Consider the following 26728-nt stretch of genomic DNA (forward strand, 5'->3'; position numbering starts at 1 on the left):
AACACGGTGAATGGTTCTTTGCTCTTTACAGATCAGCTTGCCTTGCTTCCCATAACATTTCAAATAGGCACACACCCATTCCAGAATCCTCAAATCCTAGCCACTTGTCACAGTTCTGTACTTCCTAGTAACTTGTACTGCCCTATTAGACCACTGAACACAAGGTGTCCAGGGTGCTCATGCCATGGGACCCCTCCTGAAGGCCCAGGCTCCTATGGAACAAGAACACATGCAGCTTGGTGAGCAGCTGAGAGATTAAGCAAGGGACAGACAGAGTCTATTGTCTGGCACTGGTTCTCCAGTAGCTACTTCAGTACTTTTTGCGCAGAGTGGCCACACTAAATTTTATCTGAACCCCATTTGGACCTCTTAAAATTTATATTTGGAATCATGGCCTTGAAAACCTGAGAGATATTTCTTCAGGTAACAAGAGTACAAAATAGAGGGCAAGAATAGAAGGCTCCACATTTTCTAGTGCATTCTGAGAATAACCCTATTTTTCAAAACCCTCCTCAATGAGCACATTTCCCATGGCTACAGAGACAAGCTTGAAGCTTTGATAGTCCTTTGCTTTTTCTGCTGTCTTACTCTAATATTCTACACCATTGTTAACGTCTTTCCTAGGTTGGCAATATTGTCTCCAAGTATCAAACAATAAGGCCTCAGATAATAAAGGCAATTCCCAGTCGATTTCTCAGAATTGTCATGAAACTTAAAATGAGAATGTATGAAAAAGTCTTCTGAAACAGAAAATATCACACAAATGTAAGTTACAAGACTTATTATGGATTAATAGTAAGCAAAGCCCAGGGGAAATGCTCACTGAAAATGTTATGCTTTAATTTCTGGGGATAAATGAATGTATTATGAAGCTGCCATACTTCTGAATTAAAGATACATTCATAAAAACTGAAGCTTTATTCATAATTTGAATTGCTTCCAGAGGATGGTCCCAAGTTATTTGCTTTTTTCAAAATTACCTACATGTATTAAAAACTGTAGATATATAGAAAGTTCATTAGAAGTCAAGGACGTTTATGTTTCTAAATTTTGTTTGTAGATGAATATTTGTATCATAAAACCCATGAGCATTCAAAGGATTCTATAACATAAGAAAAACTAGTTAAGCTAAATTACAACCCCAATCACATCCACAATGAGTAAATTCACATAGGACCACAATGGATATGCCACAATGAATCAGAAGTGCAGTACAGCTACAAAGCAAAGCAAGCTGGATAACTATTTCCAACTCAATTTTAACAAGGTCAAACAAACCCAAACAGAAACCACTCCTTCCCATTCTTTCAAACTGTTCTAACCCACCCTCTATGCTCATAATTAAAAATGGGTATACAACTTTCTCAGCTAATTAAACCAAGGTCAAAAATTGGGCAAGTCTAAAGCTAAGAACAGTATCATCTACTCCAAAGCCAAGATAATAAGTAAACTTGATGACTGAACAGCAGAGCAGCTAACAAAGATCACTTTGCAGAAATTTTTGACTATACAACATTAAAATTGACTGTTTATGATGCAATGCACAGAAATGAAAAGAAAAGGCCCTGTAATGGCACACTTGGCTGATCTGTTGGGAGGAGCCAAGAGTCAGTGACAGAACACACACCTGACTAGTGCAAGGTCCTAGGTTTGTCTCCACCATAAATAAGCAGACCTTGTTAGTCAGTGTCCCCTGCTTCCCCCAATACATATACCACCACCACCACCACAGAAAACTCCTCTCATTGATGGGTGATGGTGATGTGCATGCTGTGAATGTGTTGTTCCCATTGGTTGATAAATAAAATGCTGATTGGCCAGTAGCCAGGCAGGAAGTATAGGCAGGATAAACAGACAAGGAGAATTCTGGGAAGAGGAAAGCTGAGCCAGGAGTTGCCAACCAGACACAGGAAGCAAGATGTGAAGACAGAACTGAGAAAAGGTACCAAGCCATGTGGCTAAACATAAATAAGAATTATGAGTTAATTTAAGTGTAAGAGCTAGTCAATAATAAGCCTGAGCTAATGGCCGAGCAATTTTAATCAATATAAGCTTCTGAGTGATTATTTTATAAGCGGCTGCGGGGTCTGTGGAGCTGGGCAGGACCAGAGAAAACTTCAGCTACATCCCATAGGCGGGGCGGCAGTTGTGCAAGCCATTAATCGCAGCACTCGGGAGGCAGAGCCCGGAGGATCTCTGTGAGTTCAAGGCCAGCCTGGTCTACAGAGCAAGATCCAGGACAGGTACCAAAACTATACAGAGAAACACTGTCTCAAGGGAAAAAAAGAAAAAAAGCTCCTCTCATAAGAAACCCTAATACCCCTGCCTCATGCTCATTTCCCTGCTGCTTCTCGCTGAGCAGAGGCAGCCACCCTCCTGTGTCTTGTTGTGCCCTGTGACTCTGTAGTATTCCTTGTTCCCAACAGCCAAGATACCTTTCCCTTCAGAGCTGTAACACGTGTATGGGGAGACCTCTCCCCTCAGAACTATAACACTTCCACTGGGGAAACTTTTCCCCTCAGAGCTGTAACCCACACATTTACTGGGGAAGCCTTTCCCTACAGAGCTGTAACACATTTACTGGGGAAGCCTTTCCCCTCAGAGCTGCAACATTCACAGGGAGTAGGACCACTGCTCCTCAGCTCTGTCCACTCTTTCTAAAGAGTGTGTTCTTGATTTCCTTCCTTGATTTAACTAAACACTCCTCTGTGTCATCTAAAACTGTGCCTTGACTTTTGGGAACACAAGAACCTAAATTGATGCTGGGCTAGAGACCAGAGAAAACTGGAGGTTACCCTATAGCAAAGGATTGGTAAGTTTTCATTCATCTTTCATTTCCCCCATATTTTCTATATATTTATTTCATTCTGAAAATATTTCAATCCCTTAAAGACAAAGCAAAGCTAAACAGTACCAAACCTGTACTCTGTGGCAGAACATCTATCAAGAAGAGGGCATTGAGCCTCCAGTTTCTCTACACATACTTACTTGAGCTTTGCTGGATAATCACTATTATCCTTTCTCACCACCAAGTAGAATGTGTTTAGAGATAGTGACTTCAAAAGAAGTGGCTAGAGAGAGGATCCAGAGTGACACAGGCCTAACAATTGTCACTGAATTCCTATGTTACAGGATCAAAATCCAATTCCATAAAAAGTGACAAGTTGGCCATAGGGAACAAAAGAAACCATGTCTAAGTGGAGTCCTGAGTGAATGTGTATTGTTGACACAGAAGTCAGCCATGTCAAGGACTCCAAAACCTGAGACCCATGGGAAAATGACAAAGCTGTTACCCATATGACCCAGGCTAAAGAGCAATGGCAAAGCATTCATCCACTATGAATAATTGATCAGTATGTGCAATGCTGTGGATATCACTCTATGTAAATAAAGCACTGATTGGCCAGTGACCAGGCAGGAAGTATAGGCGGGACAAGGAGAGAGGAAAATTGAGGAAGGAGGAAGGAAGGGGAGACCGGCTGGAGCCACCGCCAAGACAAGGAAGATGTAAAGTATCGGTAAGCCACGAGCCACGTGGCAAAGTAAAGATTAATAGAAATGGGCTGAATATAAGAGTGAGAGCTAGACAATGATAGGCCTGAGCTAATGGCCAAGCAGTTTAAATAATGTAAGAGTCTGTGTGTTTATTTTATAAGTGGGCTCCGGGACTGGTGGGACTTGGCGGTGGGAGCTGGAGAAAAATTCTCCAGCTACAGTGCAAACTAGCTTTATGCTCCCAGATGTTTACAGCCTGGCACTGCTTCCCTACAGAGACCACCCACTGAGACCAGCAAGTCCTCCCCAGGTGCTGTACTGATGAACACACAAAAGTCCCCACTTAGGAGCTTCACTGTGCAGGTGTCTATCTTTTCTTCATTCCCTCACTGCCCCTGCTGTCCCTAATCAGGGTTCCAGCACCCAAGCTGCAAAATGCATGGTACTTGGCATCATCTATGGGTTTACGAAGCAGCTTCTAGTCCAAGTAGCCACAATGCCTATTGTTCACAGAAGGCAGTAGAGTGTGAGTGTCAGACAAGCAGAGAAAGGTGATGCTGTCGGCTAGTCCAGAGTAGGAATAACTGGATCACCTGTGAGCTGTCCCAGAGAGAAAATGCAGACACAGAGAGTATGACACCATGGAAATGGTCTGGGGCTTGTCCACTCTGCATAAAATAAGCTCTTCCATCAAACCAAGGACAAAGTGACAAGAAGGTAGCAAAAGCCCTCTGAAATGTAAACCTCCATGAATTCCAAACCTGAACCTACAGCAGCTGTATCCACTGACAGCTGATCAGGTTACCATCAATTCCCAGGGGCCCAAGACCACCATGGAAGGAGTAAGTTATGGTATCTACAAATTCTTCAACTCCTAAGGCAGACTGATGGGCTGGTAAAAGCTGGTGCACTGATAATTCTCCTTTGTCTCCTAAGTTCCTTCATTTGGCATTCATCATGAATACTCACTTCCTATTAATGTGCTTCTATTCAGAATTTCAATTACACAACTAAATATGCACAATACATCAGGTCAAGGGGGTTATGGAAAGAAAGGAGGAAAACCAACGCATGGCAGAGACAATATTGAAGCTGAGCTTCAGTCACAAGAGAAATCAAGAAGCCCAAAGTTAATGCTCCCTTGACAATCTTACATCACTTCTCGAGGCATGTGGGTCATAATGAGTTTTATTAGGATCACGAGTGTGAAAAACACACATTCAAATCATCAGTCATATTCATCACTGCACATTCTCCCTTAAAAAACAAAACAACAACAACAAAAAAAAAAACACAGTTTTACAATCTCAGAAATAACACTACCTGTAACTCTATATAGAACTGAACTGTGACCCTGCACAATCTATTGGAACTCAACACAAATCTCCAGGCCTGTGCCACTCTGGACACTCTCTAGCAGAGTCCATTGAAGCTGTCATCCTAAACATATTTCTGCTCCATGACAAGAGAACATGTGTGGTCCACACTGAAGCTCAATGTGTATCTGCAGAGACGCTAATCTGGGGATCAGGAGTCCCTCCTTGGAGTTCCCAGACACCCACCACCTGTGTGGCTTCAGAAAAGATATTAATCTTACTGGGCTTGAGGCCACACAGAAGAAGGCAGTCCCACCAGATGTCTTGGAAGACTACCCAGAGGAGGAAGAGGTCAATTCAGGCATCTTTGGTGAAGGCTAATTTTCACTATCAACTTGATTAGACTTAGAATAGTCAAGAAACAAATCTCTGAGTGTGTCTATACAGGTGTGTCCAGAAAAGTTTAATGGAAAAGAGTAAATTCACCCTGAATGTGGGTAACACCATCTCATGTACTGGAGACTGAATGAAAAGGAGGGAGTGAACAAAGCATCTCTCTCTCTCTCTCTCTCTCTCTCTCTCTCTCTCTCTCTCTCTCTCTCTCTCTCTCCCTCCCTCTCCCTCTCCCTCTCCCTCCCCCTCCCCCTCTCCCTCCCCCTCTCCCTCTTCCTCTCCCTCTCCCCCTTCCTGACATGAACACAATGTGATCAGGGCCTCACACTCCTGCTGCCGTGTCTTCCCCACCATGACCAACTGCAGCCCTTCAAACCATAAACTAAAATATATCCTTCCTTCCTTGAGCTGCACCAAGACAGCTGTCATAATTACTGTTCGACTGTAGTGATGAAACAACATGACCAAGGCAACTTATAAAAGGAAAAGTTTAACTGGATGCTTGCTTACATTTTAAGGGGGTTAGTCCATGAACATCATGGTCGGGAGCATAGCAGCAGGCAGGTGGGCATGGTACCAGGGTAGTAGCCAACAGCTCACATCTGATCCACAAGTTGTGGGAAGAAACAAAGACACTGCGTCTGGCATTGGCTTTTGAAACCTCAAAGCCAATCCTGAGCAACACACTTCCTCCAGCAACACCACACCTCTTAATCCTTCAAACAGTTCTAATAACTGGGAATGAAACATTCAAATATGTGAGCCTGCTGGACAGTGGTGGCACATGCCTTTAATCCCTGCAATTGGGAGGCAGAGGCAGGCAGATCTCTGAGTTGGAAACCAGCCTGATCTACACAGCAAGTTCCAGGACAGCCAAGGCTACATAGAGAAACCTTGTCTTGAAAAACAAAAACAACAACAACAACAAAAATCAAATATGTGAGCCTACAGGGGCCATTCTCATTCAAACCACCACAAAAGGTTTTGGTCCATAAATGAAAAAAACATGCCTGTCCTAAATTCTTTTGTAGAAATGTTGTAGTGAAGTGTGCTTTCCCACGTGAGCATGGGAACTACGGGATCTGTTGCTTCATCCCAAGGCTTTGTGCCATCAGGATGAAGAGAACAAAATACTCATTTCCTTTATTCATCCATTCAAGAGACACAAAGTCACTACACACACATCACCCACAACAATGCACTAGACACTCTAGGAAACCAGCATAAATTCATCATTTTAAAGATAACAGTCCCTATTGACATATGTTTATGATCCAACAAGAAAGACAATAAATTGAAGAAAATTTAATTGACAAAGTTCAGAACAAACTGCCAGCCATGCACACAGCAGTCAAACAGTATACAGAGTCCTTACCTGGTAGACAAAGTATATGTGCAGCCCAGGTTAGGCATCCTCCTGAGCATAAGCCCAGGTGTTTCCACTGCCCTCCCCATTCTGGACCAATTCCCTCTGAGCACTACTTGCACGTGCAAGTCATGAGGTAGTCCCAAAAGTAGACCACCAATAGGAACCTAGTACTTATAACTGAGTGTACTTGTTAAGCCATCTTTGTTGACTTAAAAAAAAAATGGCATTTATTTACTCATTGGAGGGGAGGCACTCAAGTGCTAAGATGACTAGGACAGGAGACAATCAGTGGCAGTTGGTTCTCCCCTTCTGCCATGTGGATGCAGGAATCCAACATAGGTTGTCAAGCTTCATACCCAACACTTTTACACACTGAGCCATCTCTCCAGGCCACCCACTGAGCCATTCTGTGAGCCCTGTATTGACTTCTTTCCAGAAAAGCAGGAAACATCTATAATTTGCTCTTTCCTACAACTGGTGCACTGTCCTACAGCTAATATGCTAATGAGATGATGGTGTATTGCGACTGACAAGGATGACACCTGGTAGCATCAGGACTTCAGTCAATAAACAGATAAACTAGTAAGTTACACATACACACATACACACACACACACACACACACACACACACACACACACACACACACATCACTCTCCTTCTGTTCAAAGAAGAAAGGGGCACTTGGCCAGCAGCTTAGAGTGAGCTGGTAAACCCTCAGAGGGCAGGAGACACACTGAAATCCAGCTATTTGCTCAGCTGAACACCTGACATGGAGGAGATGTCCATGGAAATCTCCTAACATTACTTCCTGTTTTTGTAGGTCTATCAACTAAACTGGAATGATACTTGACAAATAACAAAATTATTTCACATTGTCACCCGTGCACTCCCTGTCCTAATACGGACTGAATATCCTTCCATTTCAAAGTCAAAAATGCCCCCAAATTTAAAACTTTTGTGTATGAACATGACACTGGAAGTGGAAACATTCCACGCCTGACCTCTTGAGAGACAGCAGTCAAAATGTAAGTGGACAAAAATACTGTACATTGAGCCTGTGTTTATTGGTTCACCTGAAACTCAATTTATTTGTATGTCAACAAGGGTTGTATGCCAATTATTTCACTATTTGAATATAAAATGTTCATAACCACAAAAATCCAAAACATTGCAGTCCCATCAGGAAAATGACACTCATATAACATTTACACTTACAAACCTATGGTAGACTTAGTGAGTTCAGAACTGACTCCTGTAGAAATGATGCTGTCTTTGAAAAGTCCCAGGAGCTGGCAAGGTGAACATGACATCTCATGCTTAATCCTAACACTTAGGAGGATGAAGTGGAAATCATCAAAAGTTTGAAGCCAGGGTGGTCTGCATAACAAGTTCTGGGCCAGCCAGATCTGCATGGTAAAACCCTGTCTCAAAAACCAAGGAGGGAAAAGCAGGGGGAAGTGGGAGAAAGAACAGGGAAAGGAGGAGGGGGAGGAAGAAAAGATAGACCCAGGAACTTGCTGTAGAAAAAGGGCTGGCAGAATATCTCCAAGAAACCACAGGCTGGGTTTTAAAGAGTATTTGCTGTTGCCTTGTTTCATCTTTATTTCCAATTTCTAGAATATTTTTGTTTTGATTGGTTTTTTGGTTTTGTTTTGTTTTTTTCAAGACAGGGTTTCTCTGTGTAGCCCTGGCTGCCCTGGAACTTGATCTCTAGACCAGGCTGGCCTTGAACTCACAGAGATCCACCTGCCTCTTCTTCAAGAGTGCTGGGATTAAAGGCGTGCGCCGCCACCACCTTCAGGCTAGAATATTTTTAAAAAGACAAAAACAAATTTAAGACATCAGAAAATTAATTTTGTTTCTGTGCCTTGTTTCTCTAGCCTTGGACCATTTCTTAGTGACATATCTAAATAACAAGCCCACAATGGTGGTCAACAATCTAGGAATAACTACAGATAGAAACAGGAAAAATAACTAAGTAGAGCCCAGAGAAGCTATGCCAACTGTTCCAGAAGACACCTGGAAGCCCCTAAAGAGCACAACCTCATTTTCTAAGACTTTGGAGATGACCAGATGTCACAGGCCATTATCTAAATAATCTGTCTCACATCTATCCGTGCCTCTGTCTCACTCGCACCTCTACACATACCTGTCACCTCAGAAATTAACCAAGGGAAGAAATTTGCATAAAGGTTAAAAGAACCATTTCCCAGGTCCCCACACTGCTAAAAGATTTCCTAAACAGAAATGTCATGCCAAACACTGTTTGCACCTCTCTGAAAAGACCACACAAAGTCAGCATCAGGTGTCTCCAATAAATGTCATAGGCCAAAGATGAGAACTTTCATTTCACTCTGAATCAGCAGGTATACAGGGACACAAACAGACCTAACATTCAGATATTTTATAGTGCACACATATGCACATATACATCTAGTTCATGGAGTCTTCATCCATGAGTTCAAACATATGTTGGCCAAAAATAATTAGGACAAAAAAAAAATCCTGCATATGTACTAAACAGATACAGACTGTTTATTGTTATTATTTCCTAACAACAGAGTGTAGCAGTCTTCTGAATAACATTCACAGTGTGTTAGGAGTCATAAATCATCTAGGGATGCATGAGCATATTCAGGAGGATGTGCTCTGGTGATACATAAATAGTATATTGTTATAGGGTATTTATGTACTTTGGTATCTGTAGTGGGTGGAATCAGCTTCCCAGCAGATAGCAGAGACTGTGTATATGAAGGTTTTAACTACATCAAAACTGGTTTTGGAGTGGGTAAGGAAGTATTTGTCCTCAGCTACTCAACTCAGTCATTTTTAGCCATCAGTCAGATCTCTAAGACATACGCTGCAGGAAGACCACAATCAGTCCTGCATTTTTGTTGCTCCAGCTATGAGCAGCACTCACAGAAAAATAGGAAACAAAGTAATGACACCATTATCAAGTATTATACCTAAGCACTTTTTCATTTATTTTTCATTTTTTTGAGACAGTTTCATAGGTGGCCCAGGATGGCCCTGAACTGTTAATCTTTCTGCCTCTACAGGAGTGTGTCCCCATGCCCATCTTAAAACATTCCATTTTAAACAGTCCCGAAACTCTGAGGAAATTTCTACTAAGTACCCTTAAAGTCACAGTCCAACATAGCCACTGTCCTTAGAGAAAGAAGAAATGCAAGAAACACAGCTTCTTCCCTTCTGTTCTCCAAATGTAAGAAGACTGCAATAACTGTGGTCTACTCACACATAAACCCAGATCTTCTACTTTAAAGACAGGCATGGGTGTTTCCAAACAGAGGAAGCAGAAAGAGCTGGAACACTGTGCTTCAGAGGAGGTAAATGTTTAAATTAAAAGCCTTTAGGAACTATCAGAAATAACAGCAAAAGACATCAATCAGTCTTCAGTTTACACAACTAAGTAGCCACCTGAGATGGCTATTCTTGGGTGCCAACTTGACTACATCTGGAATTAACTAATGCCCAAATGTCTAGGCACACCTATGAGAGATTTTTTTCTTTTTCAAATCATTAAGTGGGAAGACCCACTTCTAATTCAGATCTCTGAGGTGGGAACATACACCTTTAATCTACATCTTTTGAAGTGGGAAGATACACCTTTAATCTGGGCCACACCTTCCGCTGGCACCCGGTATAAAAGACAGAGAAGAAAGAATTGATTGCTCTCTCTTTGCCTGCTTGCTCTCGCTCTCAATAGCAAGTCAATTCCTTTACTGGCATTAGAGCCTACTTATTCAGGGTTCCAGTGTATACTGAAGACCAACTGAAACATTCAGCCTCCTGGACTAAACTGGATTCTTGGACCTTCCATTGGTAGACAACCATTGTTGAACTAGTTGGAACACAGCCTGTAAGCCATTCTAATAAATCTCCTTTGTGTGTGTCTGTCTGTCTGTATCTGTCTGTCTGTCTGTGTGTATATACTCACGCATTCACAGAAGTATATACACACACACATACACACAGATTCATTCTGTTCCTCTAGAGAACCCTGACTAATACACCACCAGTGACCTAGAGCTTGTGCTGACATCTAGACAGACAAATCTCTGCCCTTCTTCTGTACTTTGGAGTGCATGGCTCTACAGAGTGAACTAAATCTTTCTGCTATAGCAACCAGCACTAAAGCTGTCAGGAGCAATGTCACTAGCTATTGCAGGCCATGACACAGTTACAGCAGATAGTAATTGATAATTCAGATGTCAACCCACCAGACTAATGATTCCCTGATGGAGGAACACTGCCATGCAAGGCTTGCAAGGCCACCAACTCCGAAACAGTTGTTCCTGTCTGCAATTTCACATGTGCAGAAACAACTGTGCTATCTTCCCAATCCTGCACTAATTTTATATCACATCTATACGTAATCTTTTTTTTTTTTTTAATTTTTTGAGATAGGGTTTCTCTGTGGAAAAGTCCTGGCAGGCTGGCCTCGAACTCAAAGAGATCTGCCTGTCTCTGCCTCCTGAGTGCTGGGATTAAAGGCGTGCGCCTCCACCACCAAGCTGTATGTAATCTCTTGATTGCATCTCAATCTTATGGGCACATATATTTGTGGATGGTCAGGAAGATGACTTCTCATTAAGCTGTATAATTTTGATGAATAGAAATATACTAAAATATGCTTCATAACTAGATCTATTGTCTCACAAGGACTGTAAGACACTAAACGCCTGATTTGTTCCTTTTACTGAGACTAACATAAGAAAACAACAATTTCTCCCCAATCTAAGACAAGCTACATATATTTTGCTGATTTGAAACCTCAGAACAGTTTCAAACTAGACTGAATGACTCTGTCAATGGATCCTAAGTTAAAATCTTTACAAATATGTACAAGGTCAGAGTTGCAGATGTCTAACCAAGGTTACTATCACAAAGCAACCTAAAAAATCATGCCAATTCTTCACTTGCCAAGTCTGGCTGATAAAAGACCGATGTCTCACAGCTTGTCTCACCAGGCACTGTGCCCCTGGCATCTGATCACAGTCTGACACCAGAAACCTTGAAACCTTACACTGCCATGGCAAATGGCTCTGTCCTTATCGTTTACCCAAGGAATGTGCTATGACCAATGAGATACAATTCTTGTAACTTTTTTCTCACTGCTTCAAGCGTCCTGTAAAAAAAATGTATTTAAGCTAGGTGAACAAAGAAGCAAGAGGGAATTGAAGCTGTAGAAAGAAAATTAGAAAATAGAAGAATAGAGAGCAAAAAAATAAAGAATAAAGAGTATGCCCCTCAGGTGGTGTGTGAAGGTATTATAGAAATCTTTCCATCCCTGCTTCTGAGAAGCATTTCTCTGAGTAACCCTGGGTAGTGGCACTGAGGGCTGGACCCCCAAGCTGCTAAATAAAGCAAAGATAGAAGAGTAATTTTGTAGCATAAGTCAAATAATAATAAAAGAGATTCCCTTCCTATGTGAGGAATATACCCCAGCAACTCGGCTAATGAGGATAGCATGGGAAAAGGTATTTTTGTGACTCATCACAGTAAAACATTTAAGTAAGACCTTATGATGGTTTGAATAGAAATGGCCCCCATAGACTCATGTGTTTGAATGCTTGGCCCATAGGGAGTGGCATTATTAGGTGGTATGGTCTTATTAGAGCATGTGTGGCTTTGTTAGAGGAAGTGTGTCACTGAGGGTGGGCTCTGAGGTCTCAGATGCTCAAGACACACCCAGGGTGGCAGTCTTTCCAGCTGCTTGTGGATCCAGATGTAGAACTCTCAGCTTCTTCTCCAGCACATGGCTGCCTGCATGCCCCCAAACTTCCTGCCATGATGATAATGGACTAAGACTCTGAGCCAGTCCCAATTGAGGGACTGGCTTTATAAGAGTTGTGGTGGTGGTGTCTATTCACAGCAATAGAAACCCTAACTGAGACAGACCTAAAGAACTATAAGAAAGAAGTTAAGGACAATATAGCCAAGTCCCCAATACCTTTTTTTTTTGGGGGGGGGGGGGTTCGAGACAGGGTTTCTCTGTGTAGCTTTGCACCTTTCCTGGAACTCGCTTTGGAGAACAGGCTGGCCTCGAACTCACAGAGATCCGCCTAGCTCTGCCTCCCGAGTGCTGGGATTAAATGCGTGTGCCACCACTGCCCAACTAAGTCCCCAATACCTTTACCATATGTTAAAATTGCAAGCATTTTTAGTATGAAACCAGTCAGAGTGGGGATGAGACCCTGGTATCTCTCTGTTTGTTTCTATGTGGTTCTTTGTTTAGTACTGGGATTGCACTCAGCCTCCTGCATGTTAGGAAGTTTTCTGCCATATGTTAAAATTGCAAGCATTTTTAGTATGAAACCAGTCAGAGTGGGGATGAGACCCTGGTATCTCTCTGTTTGTTTCTATGTGGTTCTTTGTTTAGTACTGGGATTGCACTCAGCCTCCTGCATGTTAGGAAGTTTTCTGCCTGAGTAGCATCTCAACAGGATGTGAGCCATGGGCACTGGGATAGGATGTTTTTCTCTCCTCTCAACTCTGTAAGAGAAGCTGAAGACAGAGTACAACCCAGCTTCCTGCTTACAAGTTAGCCCTAATGAGGCCAGCTCTGGGAGACCTCTGGTATCCTCCTTAGTATCAGTGTGAGGTACTGGAGACCCTGTGACATGAACACACCAGCTGAACTGGGCCAGCAACCTAGGCATGGCTCCATTTTTGAAAGGCACATAACCCCATGTGTCCTTTTAGGGAGAGAACCAATATTTTCTTAGCAAAATAAATGCAGAAGAATGAATATGTTTCCTATTTTTCCTCTGTGGATAAAAGCTGTAAGTTCACTTTATCTGAATAAAAAGAAACCCAAGTGTTTACCACTGCTCCCCTCCAGGCTTCCCCAGCTTAAATAGACTTTGAATACTTAGCTTAGTTTTATTTGAAAGCAAACTTCTGACGGAGAGGGATAGAGCAGAGCTATATTTTAAAATTCACTAGAATCAATGCATATTTATTCAAAAGGTTTAAACAAAAAATTTACTCAAGAAAGTCAAAAAGAAAACCAAACACTGCTGACATTTTTTAAGATAATATTTTAAATAAAAGAAACATTTTAAAGTATAAATTCAGAGAGTCGAGGAAAAGGCATATTATGATATTTAAAGATTACTCTATTTTAAATAGCATTTTTAACATAAAGAGTGTAAAGGCTAACAGTAGCTTCCCTCCCAGCTGTGACTCTGAATCCAGGATCTGTTGCTGGGTCTCTGTGCTTTTCACACCTGCGTGTAATGGCACATCATGCTGGAGTCTGGATGGTGAGTGCAAATTCTGATCTACACATATGAATTGACTTCAGCTGTGTGACAGTCACTTAGCTTTTCTCTGTTTCCTTCCTGCTTTCTAACACTGAGGACAATAGTACCTACCTCCTAGGTGGAGACTGGAACCCCTGTGGACTTGCTTGTGGGACTGCAAAATCAGACAGCCACCATAAGGAAACAGTACAGAAGAGCCTGCAAAATTGAACACCATCTTATTATATGGTCCAAAAGTTCCACATTGCATTGTATGAACATAAGGACTAAAAGCAGGGATATAATAAGATACCAGGAATGCATTGTTATGGCCATATTATCTACATAGTTAAAAACAGAAGCATAAGTCCATCAGAAGATGCATGTATTAAATGCATGCAACAAAATGTATTGTATATATAAAATGAAGCATTCACTAGCCTAGAAAGGGAAACTGCGAATACATGCTACAATATGGATGACCTTGAAAATACTATGCCAAATGAAATGAACCACTCATGAAAAGACAAATGCTATATAATTCCACTTAGATAAGGTATTAACATTAGGATGCTTTACTTGGCTATGCTTATGCCAACAATATACATTTCCTTAGGATTTTATCCATTCCCCACACATGTAAGTTGTAAAGTATATGCTACCACACAGCTCAATATCAGCCCCTATCTTACTTGCCTGCCTCTCTGACTCCCTGCAGTCCTTACTGAAGGCTAGGCAAAGACTGATCCTCCACCTCTGAGTTGTATGCCTTCTGTGAGCAGCCACTTCAGCACTCGGCTTCTTTTTCAGGAAAACACCCTTTAGTGTAAACATCCACTGCAGTGGAATGAAGACAAAGAAGCCACACATCTACACACTATAAAGCTAACTAGAGAGAACACAACTGATTGTCATACTTTAATTCCTCAATTGCTTGCTAACAATCATCTCAGAAACAGGCTCAAAGGTTAAAGCTACCATACAGATCTGACAGGAGGAAGGAAAGAAGAAAGTTCCCTGCTCTTGAGAGACTGTGGACACCCACAGAGGTTTCCTAGTGGGCACTTACTCAGGGTCAGAGAATCTGAGCTTGCTTTACCCAGCAGGGCTGCAAACAGGGATGATTTGACCGCGGGTGTGGTTACCACGTGTTTGGAAGGGTCTACACTTGGCTGTGTGATGTGCTCTGATCTAGCAAGGGGGAGGTCTTTTGTCCCTCCCCTTGGCATTGTTATAAAAAGTCCTTTTGAATGAATGGAAAAGGCCATTGGGTACTGACCCAGGTCCTCCAGAAGCTATCCTGTGTTGCTATCTTTCTCCTCTTCACTATCTTTCTTTCTAATATTTCTTATCCCTCTCTCCTCCTCCTATAAATCCTTGAAAAGGTGGGAACTGGCCTCCCACAAGAGACTGTATTCTATTGATTTGTTTTCTCCTCAAGACAGGATTTCTCTGTGTAGCCCAGGCTGTCCTAGAACTCTCTCTGTACATCAGGCTGGCTTTGAATTCAGAAAGATCCTCCTGCCTCTGCCACTGAGTGCTAGGATTAAAGGTATGCACCGCCAACGGCCAGCTTCTATTGATTCTCTTAAAAGTACTTTATTATAAAATTCCCAAGAAAAAAATAAAAATAGGGCTCAAGTAGACCAATCCCCAGGTAGCCAGCAGCACACTGCATTTTTACCCTGTCATTTGTTTTTGCTCTTTTTTGGGGAGCCTGCCACCCAGCTCCCAAATAAATCACACACAGAGTCTTATTATTACTTATGAATGCCTGGCCTCAACTTGGCTTGTTACTTGCCAGCTTTCCTTAACTTAAAATACCCTGTCTACCTTTTGCCTCTGGGCTTTTCCCATTCTCTTATTTCTGTAAATCTTACTCTTACTCTGTGGCTTGCTGTGTAGCTGGTTGGCTGGCCCCTGATGTTCTCCTCCTTCTGTGGCTACTTCCTTCTTTTCTCTCCTAGATTTCTCCTTCTATATATTCTCTCTCTGCCTGCCAGCCCCGCCTATTTCTCTCTCCTGTCTCACTATTGGCCATTCTGGTCTTTATTAGACCATCAGGTGTTTTAGACAGACAAAGTAACACAGCTTCACAGAGTTAAACAAATGCAACATAAACAAAAGTAACACACCTTAAAATAATATTCTACAACATTACCCTTTATGGACTACAAATCTAAACTTTAGAACAAAAATAAATTTAAAATTCGGAAAAACAGATGTATGTGTTCTTCACAGACTACTGCCTCAGCCCACCACCCCACATACCCTTCTCCTCTTTACTCAGTAAATGCTACAATTCTCCTGCCTGCACACTTCCTTCCATCCCCTAACACTTCCTCCTAAACAAGGGACCACAAATCCAAGTGTCTAATCACAAATCTAGTAACCTCAACGACCCCAAATATAAAGACAAATATAGTGAATGGCTAACCTCAAGCACTAGGGTAAGTACCAGTCTCTAAATTAAAAATAAAAACACACTTATCTTGTGCTTGCATATGTTTATAAACATAAAGAACAACTGTGCTTCATATATCTGAATTGTACAATACCAAGTATGCCTTCCTATGTAGGCCATTCATGGGTGTGTGTGTGTGTGTGTGTGTGTGTGTGTGTGTGTGTGTGTAAAACACAAAACTTCCTTTTTGATGACCCTAGAAGTTTTATCTGCTAATCAGATTCATTTCCTTGTAGTACTTCTTACCTGTGGCAAATCTGCCACATCTAATTTGTTTGAAAAGGAATTTTTAATCACCCAATCAATCAAACCCTTGACCTTCAGCCTTCACAGCCACTTTGCTATGGTCAAAATCAGCACTGAGAATTCATGCTGCAAACACTTCTGTTGTCCTCAAGCTCCAAAATGCCCATGACAAGAATATAATTTGAGCAAGCCCTCTGACAGATGAAAAATGGTACATACAGTCTGGAAATGAGCTTTTGCCAAGACTAATAAAAGTAAGGATGTACATTACCATTAAGTAATAACTTTTCCTCCACTGGGGTTTAAAGGATTAGAAACAATTGAAGTTTCTAGACAGTGAAATCTTAAAAAACAGTCTATTTTGAAGCTTAATTCATTTACCTTCTTTACGATAAGGAGTCAGGATCCTTCCCACTCTCATCCCACCCTCTAAGCATGCACTCTTAACCACATGGGTGCCCATTCTTTCCTGCTTCATCCTGTCAGTAGAGGAGGAAGCTGCATTTTGCCTAGGCCAAAGCCTCATGGCTCAGTCACTTCAGCACAACATAGACCCACATTTCTCTCACTAAGCCCAAAAGCACCTCTCTCTTGCCGATCCCATCCAGTAGCAGCTCCCTTCCTTCTCAGGGCTTTATCTCTTTCTTTCTCAAGAAGGAACAGACTTAGTATCTACATGGAGCTTCTTAAACATTTCCACTCACAACCCCTGTGCACCAGAAAAGGTTTACACTGCCCTGGATATGCAGTACATAAAACAGATACACAAATCAAATATTTACTGATAATAAATCATTACAAATGTATTTTAGAACATTTCTTAGTATGTACATAATTTCACTATTTATTTATATGAAGTAAATTTGCATAATAATGAAATGTGTTTATTTTTACATAAAGAATTCAGTCTTGCTTGAAAGTTTAATCATCCTTGACACAGATGCAGAGCATCTTTAATGTTTTCAGAGTTGACTGATATTTTGATTTTATAAGTATCAATACTAGACATGCCACTTCACACAAATATTCAGTAAACAATGGCAGAAGTATGTTTAGCGCCACTTCAGAAATTGCTGAATCTGTCCTAATACCAGGCCAAAATCTATGGAATGATCTTTTATGAAACTTACATTAGCAAATCAAACAATTTTTTAAATCATACATTCTATACACTACAAATGAAAGATAAACTAACTCAATTATGCTGACGAATGAAGGTAGTAAACATTCTTTGTTCCCATAATTAAAACATTTGATATCTATGAGGGCAGAAAAATGTATGCACAGTAAAAACAAGGCAAACAATAACAACAACCAAGCCAGGGCAAACTGCCCATGCTGTGTGCTCAGAACCAAGGAAGCAGTGAAGTCACATGACACAGAGTAGGTGAGTGTAACCAGAAATACTAGCGATTCAGTACTGGTTGGACTTGGCTTTAATTTTTGGTTTCTGTATTTTGAAAAACTATTGCTGTTGCCAAAGCCTTGAGAACTCCCACATGCAGTTACATGACCCGATACGGCATCACAGTTTTCAGGAACTGACACCTGAAGCAGTCACCTCCAATTTCTCATCCAGCTATCTGTCAGCACAGTGAGCACTAGGCCTCCCCTCCACTGTCCTGGAGGACTTTCACGCAGGGGCCAGTGGCTCCCTGTGTTACACAGTAGCCACCTCTGTGCTTACCTCACTTCAACTCTGTTGAATCCCAACAATACCACTTGAACCTTCTTCAAAATCGGGTCTCTGTAAGGGGCTCTCTTCCTACTTTTCTCTCATCTCTCTGACCATTTCAATTCAGTCTCCTTCAAAGACTTGTCCTTCAATCATCCCTCTCAGAATTCCATCACTGTCTATGTTCTAGTCTCTGCTACATCCTTTTGTGGTTTTTGATCTAAACTATCTTCAAATATGATGAGCTTGAGATGCCAATGCTATATGTCAAAGTTCCTCAAGGCTTTCAATTCAGTCCAGCATCCCTTGGAGCTTCAGCTTACATATACATCCACGTGTGGGGCTTCTACATTTGAGTGTCCCTTGGGGATCTTCTACTTGGCAAATCCCCAACCTTATGAACTTACTAAGAATTTACTAACTGGGAGAACATTACTAACAACCGCCTGGGCACTCCACCCTGAAAACTGAGAGGCATCACTAGTCTCCTATTTCTCCTTTCCCTACACCGCTGCTGGCTCAGACCATCATTCTTACCTTGATTACCAGAACATACCACAAATACAGGCCGCTGCTGCCAATCAACACATGTACCCTGACCAGCAATCCAGGCAAAAGTATCTGTGTCACAGGAGCCGATTTCCTACCCAAAACTCTCCAGGAAAAATTAAAGAATTTTAGATTCATAATTTGTTTCCTTAACATCTGATAAACCTCATGTCTTACCATCAACTATCCCTCTCCAAACATCAACCAGCCAGAAGCACAAACCTGTATCAAAAATATCCTCAACCAGGAAAAGCCCACCAATGTCTCCTAGCTAAGTCCTGCTCTCACTAAAACCCTCCAGGAAAAGCTCCCCTCTGCCTGTCTGTAAGGGTGACCCTGCCCTCAGACCTCACATCACCTCCACATCTACAGACTTTTCTGAAGTTGTTGACATTAATCTCTCTCAGTAAAATATCCACTCTTTGGAGGAATAAAATGTGTCTTATTAGACTTTCTATATCTAACTACCACATATTAGTGTAATAAATCAATGATTTTTTTGTAAAGAAACATTATTTCTCAAATATATTAAATATTTAATTCTAAAGGCAACAAAAGTAGTAAATAAATCTCTAACTCATTAATAGTACCAAAGACAACAATTATTTTTCATAAAGCAGGCTTAAAACTCCATTGTACTATAATTAATAAAAGGTGAACAAATTTTTCTTTCTCTCACTGAAGTTGAGCAGTCTAGGGATCTGAAATTACCTGGCCTCTTAGACCATTTGTTCCTTTCCTGCCAACGCTGAGGCACTTCGCCTTCAGAAAAGGGTTCCAAGCAGCAGTAGATTTGAAAATGATGCTTAGAAGTTAGAGGAATAAGTTTATCATTAAAATCTTCATAATAAATAAATAAATGAGGGCTAGGCTAGCAGCTTGCTATGCCAGATAAAACAATGCTCCATGGGCTGGTGAAGTGGCTCAAGGGGGAAAAGGCCTTGTCCCTGACGGCCTGAACTTGATCCCCAGGTCCCATGGAAGAAGGGAACAACTGACTCCTGAATGCTGTCCTTCAGCTTCCGTGTGTGTGCCCTGGTATAACTGCACTAGCACCTGCACTGTCACATACAACAACATACACTAGTAATAAATCAATAGGTCCTGTTCCTTACATTCGAAAAAGTTAACAAGAATAAATTATAAAAAGAAATAAAGACTGATTGTCTTGTGCCTGATGTTCAACACATACCTCACCATGTACATATTTTTATACCTATTTCCACAATGTTTCACAGTAGATCAGCCAGCCTGATCTACAGAGCAAGATCCAGGACAGGCACCAAAACTACACAGAGAAAACTCATGGGGGGGGGGGGAGCAATTAGGTGTTAGGGGGTGTGAAATGTCACAAGTGAATCCAGAGGGTAAAATACTGGGGATGGGGAAAGGCACTGACCATTAGGAAGCTATCAATAAACTGGGGAAAGCTGTTTCATTGAGGAATCAGATATAAATCAGACATTCCTAAATGCTACTTGTTAAAGTCTATGCAAAAATCACAAATAAAATATTGGCAAACAAAACCCTGTTAATTGCTAATAGAAAAGCAGCATGGCAGGGGAATGTGCCATATGGCAGTCATACATAGAATGTGGCAACAATTGTTATTGGAAATTCATTCTTCCAATCATATGCCCCACCCCTCCAGACTCTCTAAAGGCATCTGATAAACGCTGAGTCACTTGTGATTAAAACAAATAAAACTATAATAATAGAGTACAAAGAGATGACTAGTGCCTTCATGTTATTCCAACGTATCAACCAAAACTCCACACGAAAGCACTACAATAGTAAGCGCCTCACAGTCCAGCTTCTGAATGGAAAAATGGGAATCACCAGAGGCAGAAAGTCACCCAAAAGGAATTGCAAATGCCTCTGAAAGTCACTCCATGAAATATCATTCCATTTCACTCTAGAAAAATGCATATTCAAATGATGAGATCATTTTAAATAATCAAAGATTGGGAAAGATCCAATGGTCTAAGAAAAAAGAAATTGCTGATAAAAATTTAATAGGAAACAATTTGGGAATATCCATCTAATTTTTAATTCACATATCCTTTAATCAGCAATCTCATTTGTAGCAATTTGAACCTGTAAATAGACCTATTAAGATGAGGAAATAATTCACAAACAAGGACATTCACTAAGAATGAAAAAAAAAAAAAACTTAATTTGTATGTCTGGGGACTACCTCAGTAAATTAAGAATAGGGCCACTCCTCACATAATAAGCTCCAACCATGAAATGGCTTACAACATGAGCAGAATATTGATGTGTGTGCAGGGTAGTTGACCTTGTGGAAGGAAAGCAAACAGACTTTATGTGCATGCATAGGAAAAGGCATAACAATTAGAGAGAGCTAAAGGACAGACAGGAGGGAGGCTCACTTTATCACACACTCATTACACCTTCAGGACTTCACAAATGCATCACAGCCTAATGTTCCTGACCTGGTGCTCTCTGCATCCCCTACTCTGAACAACTGATAGGGCCTCTAGCCTTACAATCTCAAAGTCACTTTGTCCCTTGCTTTCTCTCTCACTAGAACTGACACAACATAAAGATCCTCAGTACCTTCCTTCTAGATGATTCACCACTGACACCAATCCTAATCTACCTTCAAAATTACAGGTTTATTTAGCTTCCAAAGACCAGTGACTTCCAGGATTGTCAAGTGTTCCACATAGGTTCAAGTCTCCATTTTCTCCCGGGAACTGTATCCAACACTCTAGTTGAACACAACAAACCCTTAGCTTTCCCTAGCACCAAGCCTAACTCTCCTGTTGTCCTCTATCAGGGTTTATCATTCACTCCACGTACGTGACTCCTCCCAGCTGCACTGCTAAAATAGTCTGCAGCCCCCATCACCAACCACAAGGACTCCCACTTACTCAGGAGCCTTTCCCTCGTGCCCACTTGCAAATGCTGCCGGTGTATTTGTATGGCCCTGTCACAGGGCACCTTTCAGGCTACCCATTGCCTCTTTCCCCTACAGACCCAGGCCAGTGTACCTCTTGCTCTGTCCTTGAGTCTACTGAACTCAAGGATGTGCCCACACCAATCTCCAGAGCAAGGCATCTGGGGAAAGGAACACTGTCTTTCAGATTTAAAAAGTTCATGTTGTTCATTAAATGGCCCCAAATCTGTGTTGAATTCACTGATCGAGATGTGCTGCTCTGCAGGGTGGGCCAGTTTATATCTGGAACACACTTTAAAATATGACGTTTCTGTCTTTCTCAGCAGAAACTGGTAAAAAAAAAAAAGTTTGAATATCAAGTATCTACTCAAGAAAGTCACCCTTGACCGGTCTAGTGAATACCCTAACTGTCATCAAAGAGCCTTCATCCAGTGACTGATGGAAGCAGATACAGAGATCCACGGCCAGGCACCAGGCTGAGCTCTGGGAATCCAATCAGTGAGATTGAGGAGGGATTCTGTGGGCAGGGAACATCGAGGTCATGATGGGAAGACGTGCAGAGATGACCAGCCACACTAGTGGAAGCCCATGAACTGTGGACTAATAGCTGTGGAGCCCCCATAGGACTAGACTAGGCCCTCTGGATACGGGAGACAGTTGTTTAGCTTGAACTGTTTGGGGGGCCCCCAGGCAGGGGGATCGGGATCCATCCCTGGTGCATGGGCAGGCTTTTGGGAGCCCAGTGCCTAGGGTATGACACCTTGCACAGCCTTGGTGCAGGGGGGAGGGGCTTGGATCTGCCTCAACTGAGTGTGCCAGGCTCTGCTGACTCCCCATGGGAGACTTTGATTTGGAAAACGTGGGGACTAAGGGTAGGTTGGGGAGAAAGCTGGGGGTGGAAAGAGGGAAGAGGGGGGAATCTGTGGTTGGTATATAAAGTGAATAGAAAATTTCTTAATTTAAAAAAAAGGAAAAAAAGACAAAAAAAAAAAGGAAGTCACCCTTACCACCTGTCACTTAAAGGTAATTTTCAAGAATTATTACTTTCTTCAATGAGAGAAATGATCAGACTCAGAGTGGGATGTAAGGTCAGTGTTGGCCAGAAGCGGTGACTAAATTGGATGGCTCCATGTCCTTTATAAGAAGTGTCTCCCATTTCTCAATGTGAGGCAATTAGTGGGCAACAGTCATTTCAAAAGACATGATCCCTAAAGACAGTCAGGTGTGAGTGCCATATACTGGTCTGTACAATGGCTATGGACACAAGTTTAAAAAGCATGGCCAAACTCTCAGGCAGGAAGTAGAATGATTACCAAGAGCAGGAAGTGGCAGAAACTGGAATTGTATAGGAGAATCAGAACTTTGGTCTGAGATGGTAACAAAAAGTTCTGAAGAAAGCACAGTGGTAAGGTCTACCCCAGAATGTCAGTGGATGAAAGGTCAGTGAACAGTATATATAAAAATGATTAAAGTGGTAAATGACAACAAAAACATCCACTGTGAAACATGGCTATCATGTTTATCGTTAACACAGTTAACCCAGAGGCTTTTTTCATCTCTTCTCTGAAGACTTGAATGAGACAATGTATCCCAACAGCAGCCTGAGACAGATACTTCAAACCCACTGTCACTACACCACACTGCCCTGGGTGTGTCTAACCCTAGCCAATCTAATGAAAGTCTGTTCTGCTGATTCCTCATGAAATCTTACCTTTATTTGCAAAGTACTAACATATTAGTCCAGTTCAATGTGACAATTCTTTTTCAATCCTACTCTTCACTTGAAAACTGGTTATCCTCTAAGATCAACCCATGCTGCTAGTCACAGCCACACCTTAAAGATTATACTCCACACAAAGGAAAGTGCACAACACCTGAATCAGAAGTAACATAACCATAATTTGAAAAGCATAGTCACTCAAACCTAAGCCCAGGATGGCGCCAGTCAAATTAATAAGATACAATTAAAATAATAAAAGCAGTGACTAGAAGAAAATAAAGTAAGACAAAGTCCAAAGTTATTATGAATACTATAAGATCTTCTACAAATTTCAAGTAAAACACACAGCCTAATAACTATGGATAGAAAATGAGTTATACACATAGTACAACCTTTACACGACCATTCTGGCTCCAGAAATTAGTAGTATTTGCTGGCATATAGTCAGTGACAATATTTTAATTGTCAGAAATCAATAAAATTTCATCCTGAAGATATGTGTTATTGAGTACAGTAATCATTAGCCATCTGTGACTAGTTAATTACAATAAAATAAAACACAAAGTCTGTCCCTCTGTTCCAGTCATGCTACCAGCACTCCCGAGACACCTGTGGTGGTGGCAGCATACTAGAGCAAAGTAAGGAACGTGTCCACCATGGACTGTCTGCTGGATACTCCTCCAGCACTGCTCAACACACCTAAGTGCCTTCTTCCTGAAATACACCATTTCCTATTTCCTTCAACGACTGTTTGTAGGGTACCTAGCTGTCTGTGATGAGCACTGTGCTAACTGCAGACCCAGACCAGGAAAGAACGCTGCAATTTAAGAAAGAGAATAATAGAAACCTTAGAGGTGAGACTGGGGAATCACAATTTTAGATAAAAAATGACTGAGGAAGCATAGTTAAGGAAGCAAGGTTTAAGGCAGCATTAGACAGATCTAGACAGATAAGTCTTCAAAAAGACAAGACACAAACCAAGTTTCAAGACCCAGGGGACTGAGTACCTTGGTACTCGGCATGGGAATGGCTAAGCATATTCTAGACACTAAATTTAGTACATTTTGTAGCTGTCTCATTAACTTGAAACACCAAGCAAAGTATTTAACTGACACTCACCTCTATTCCGTGGGGAAAGTTAGAGCACAGACCATACATAACCCAAAGCAGCCCTCCTTCTTCCTCGAAATCACCTGTCTTTTTGCAACCTCATTTCTTGAAGTATCAACTTCTGAGTGGGCATGTACTGAAAGAGCTATTAATTTTGTTGCTTCTTAACAGAGAAAAGAGAGGCTTAAATGAGCTTCTAAATCACTGTGAATTTTAACTGGTTGTGTCTTTCCATGCCACTATTAACATGGGCAATGAGGATATTTTCATCACAGGTTGAGCTCCTTCTATTTAAGGGCATTACCATTATTTTCACCATGGGTGAACAACCGCAGTCTTTAACAGTATCAAGCTGCTTGGAGTAATAAGACAGGGTGAGCAATCCTTCCCAGTTGGCTGCAATGTGGTAGGCCCCTCAGCACAGCCAAAAGTCCTCAGCCTTTAGAAGACTAGGCTGATGGCAAACTTTAAACCCTGCAATCCCTCAGTGCCTATCTGAGGGGGTCCTGCAGGTATCCAGGAAGGAGAGTAAACCCTCGAAGAAATGAGAATGAAAACATGGTGCAGATTTTTGGATCAGACTTCAGAGAGTCTAATGCTAGGTAGGTCATTATCAACACATTTAAAACAGTACAATTAGGGAAAAGGTTTCCGGGCCACAATCAGTTCAATCAGTCCAATTCCAGGTTCACAATAATGCTTAAAGTGTCACTACTTAGAGACTCTTTTACATAGTACATGTAAACCACGAGCTCTAGCTAAAAGGCCTAGAATCTAGTGTGGTCTCTGACCTATAGCATAGAGGTCAGCAGACCATTAAGTACATGTGACATCTCCCCTAAGGATGGGTAATGGTCTTGGGAGGGAAGAGTTTGGGATAATCATATGGGGAATTTGAGTGAGGTCTGCTTCTATAGCAAAAATGGGTGAGGTCTGCCTCCATAGATAGCAAAAAAGCTACCATGTCACTAATAAAATCCATTCTCAGCTTTCTGAATGGAATACAGGTATTTGATTTTTATCTACTCCAAATGAAAAATCAAATGTAAAAAGTGTGCCAAGACAGGCTTTCAGTTTTGTGCTGGCTTGGTTTGGGTTTTTTAGCCTTACTGAATTAAAGACAAAGTAAATTAACAGAACCCAACAGACGGTAAAGAGCCGTAAATGATAATGCTAAAAAATGTACTTTAAATTCACCCATCAAAACATTCACAGGCAGAGACTTTCTGCCTAAACCTATTTTGTTAAGTAAAATTGGGCTTCTTTCAAGTAAAATGCCACTAACATGGACATTCTGAGTAAAGTATCATATTATTCCACTCATGCACTGTTTCGGAAGGTCAAAGGAGAAGAATGAAAGTGTTCTTAACTCTACAGCAGTGGTTCTCAACCTTCCCAGTGCTGTGACCCTTTAATTCAGTTCCTCATGTTGTGGTGACCCCCAACCTTAAAATTAATTTCATTGCTACTTCAAAATTTTGCTACTGTTATGAATCATAATGTAAATATCTATGTTTCCTGGTGGTCTTAGATGATCCCTGCGAAAGGGTCATTCGAACCTCAAAGGGGTCAGAACCCACAGGTTGAGACCATTGTTCTACAGTGCCCCTGAGGGTAAAAAGAGGACTGAGGATTTCACTTTATTTTAGACTGAAGAAAGAAAAGCAGGAGTCAATCTGGCTGCGGCCCACATAAGCTGGGAAGAGCAGGACTCTTGCAGACTTACACGGTCATATTCAGTCCTTCTACATTTCAAGATCATAATGAGGTAACTAAAAATGTCAACAGCTGATGCCTTTGTTTGGGTTATGTTTTGCATTAGGAAGAGATGGACTATAAAGAAAGAAATGCTTTAGATAACTAATGTATAGTTTAAATAGAGCTGGATCAGGACACCAACTCAAATGCTTGTTTTCTCAACACTTCCCTCATTTACTCAAGTAGGAATATTGGGAAAGTAGGAAATGGGCTATGATATTCCTTAAGATAAGAGGTGTGAAGATTGACAAAATGGTGTTAGGATTATATGGGGAAGGATGGAGTGCTGAGCAAGTAAAAAGGGCAACATTCTTCCACTTTATGAATTAAACACCTCACAGACAATCAATGTACCATAAATACCTGCATTCCCTCTAAACCTGGTATTTCTGAAAAAATGCTATACACAAAAACTCAGTTCAACTTTAGTATTTCTAGC

General features: G+C 41.4%; 1 protein-coding gene across 4 annotated transcripts in view; it reads right to left on the reverse strand.

Moving 5' to 3' along the window:
- Fars2 (phenylalanyl-tRNA synthetase 2, mitochondrial) overlaps positions 1-26728 on the reverse strand; it is a 453987-nt gene that overhangs the window by 405281 nt on the left and 21978 nt on the right. For 3 of the 4 annotated variants that reach the window (XM_059263160.1, XM_059263159.1, XM_059263165.1), the window contains exon 2: positions 13977-14063. The exons of the other annotated variant lie outside the window; for it this stretch is intronic. The gene's annotated coding sequence lies outside the window, so the exon portion shown is untranslated. The remainder of the gene's footprint in view (positions 1-13976; positions 14064-26728) is intronic. 4 annotated transcript variants of the gene reach the window in all.

This window comes from Peromyscus eremicus, chromosome 5 (genome assembly GCF_949786415.1).
Source record: "Peromyscus eremicus chromosome 5, PerEre_H2_v1, whole genome shotgun sequence".
Lineage (NCBI taxonomy): Eukaryota > Metazoa > Chordata > Mammalia > Rodentia > Cricetidae > Peromyscus > Peromyscus eremicus.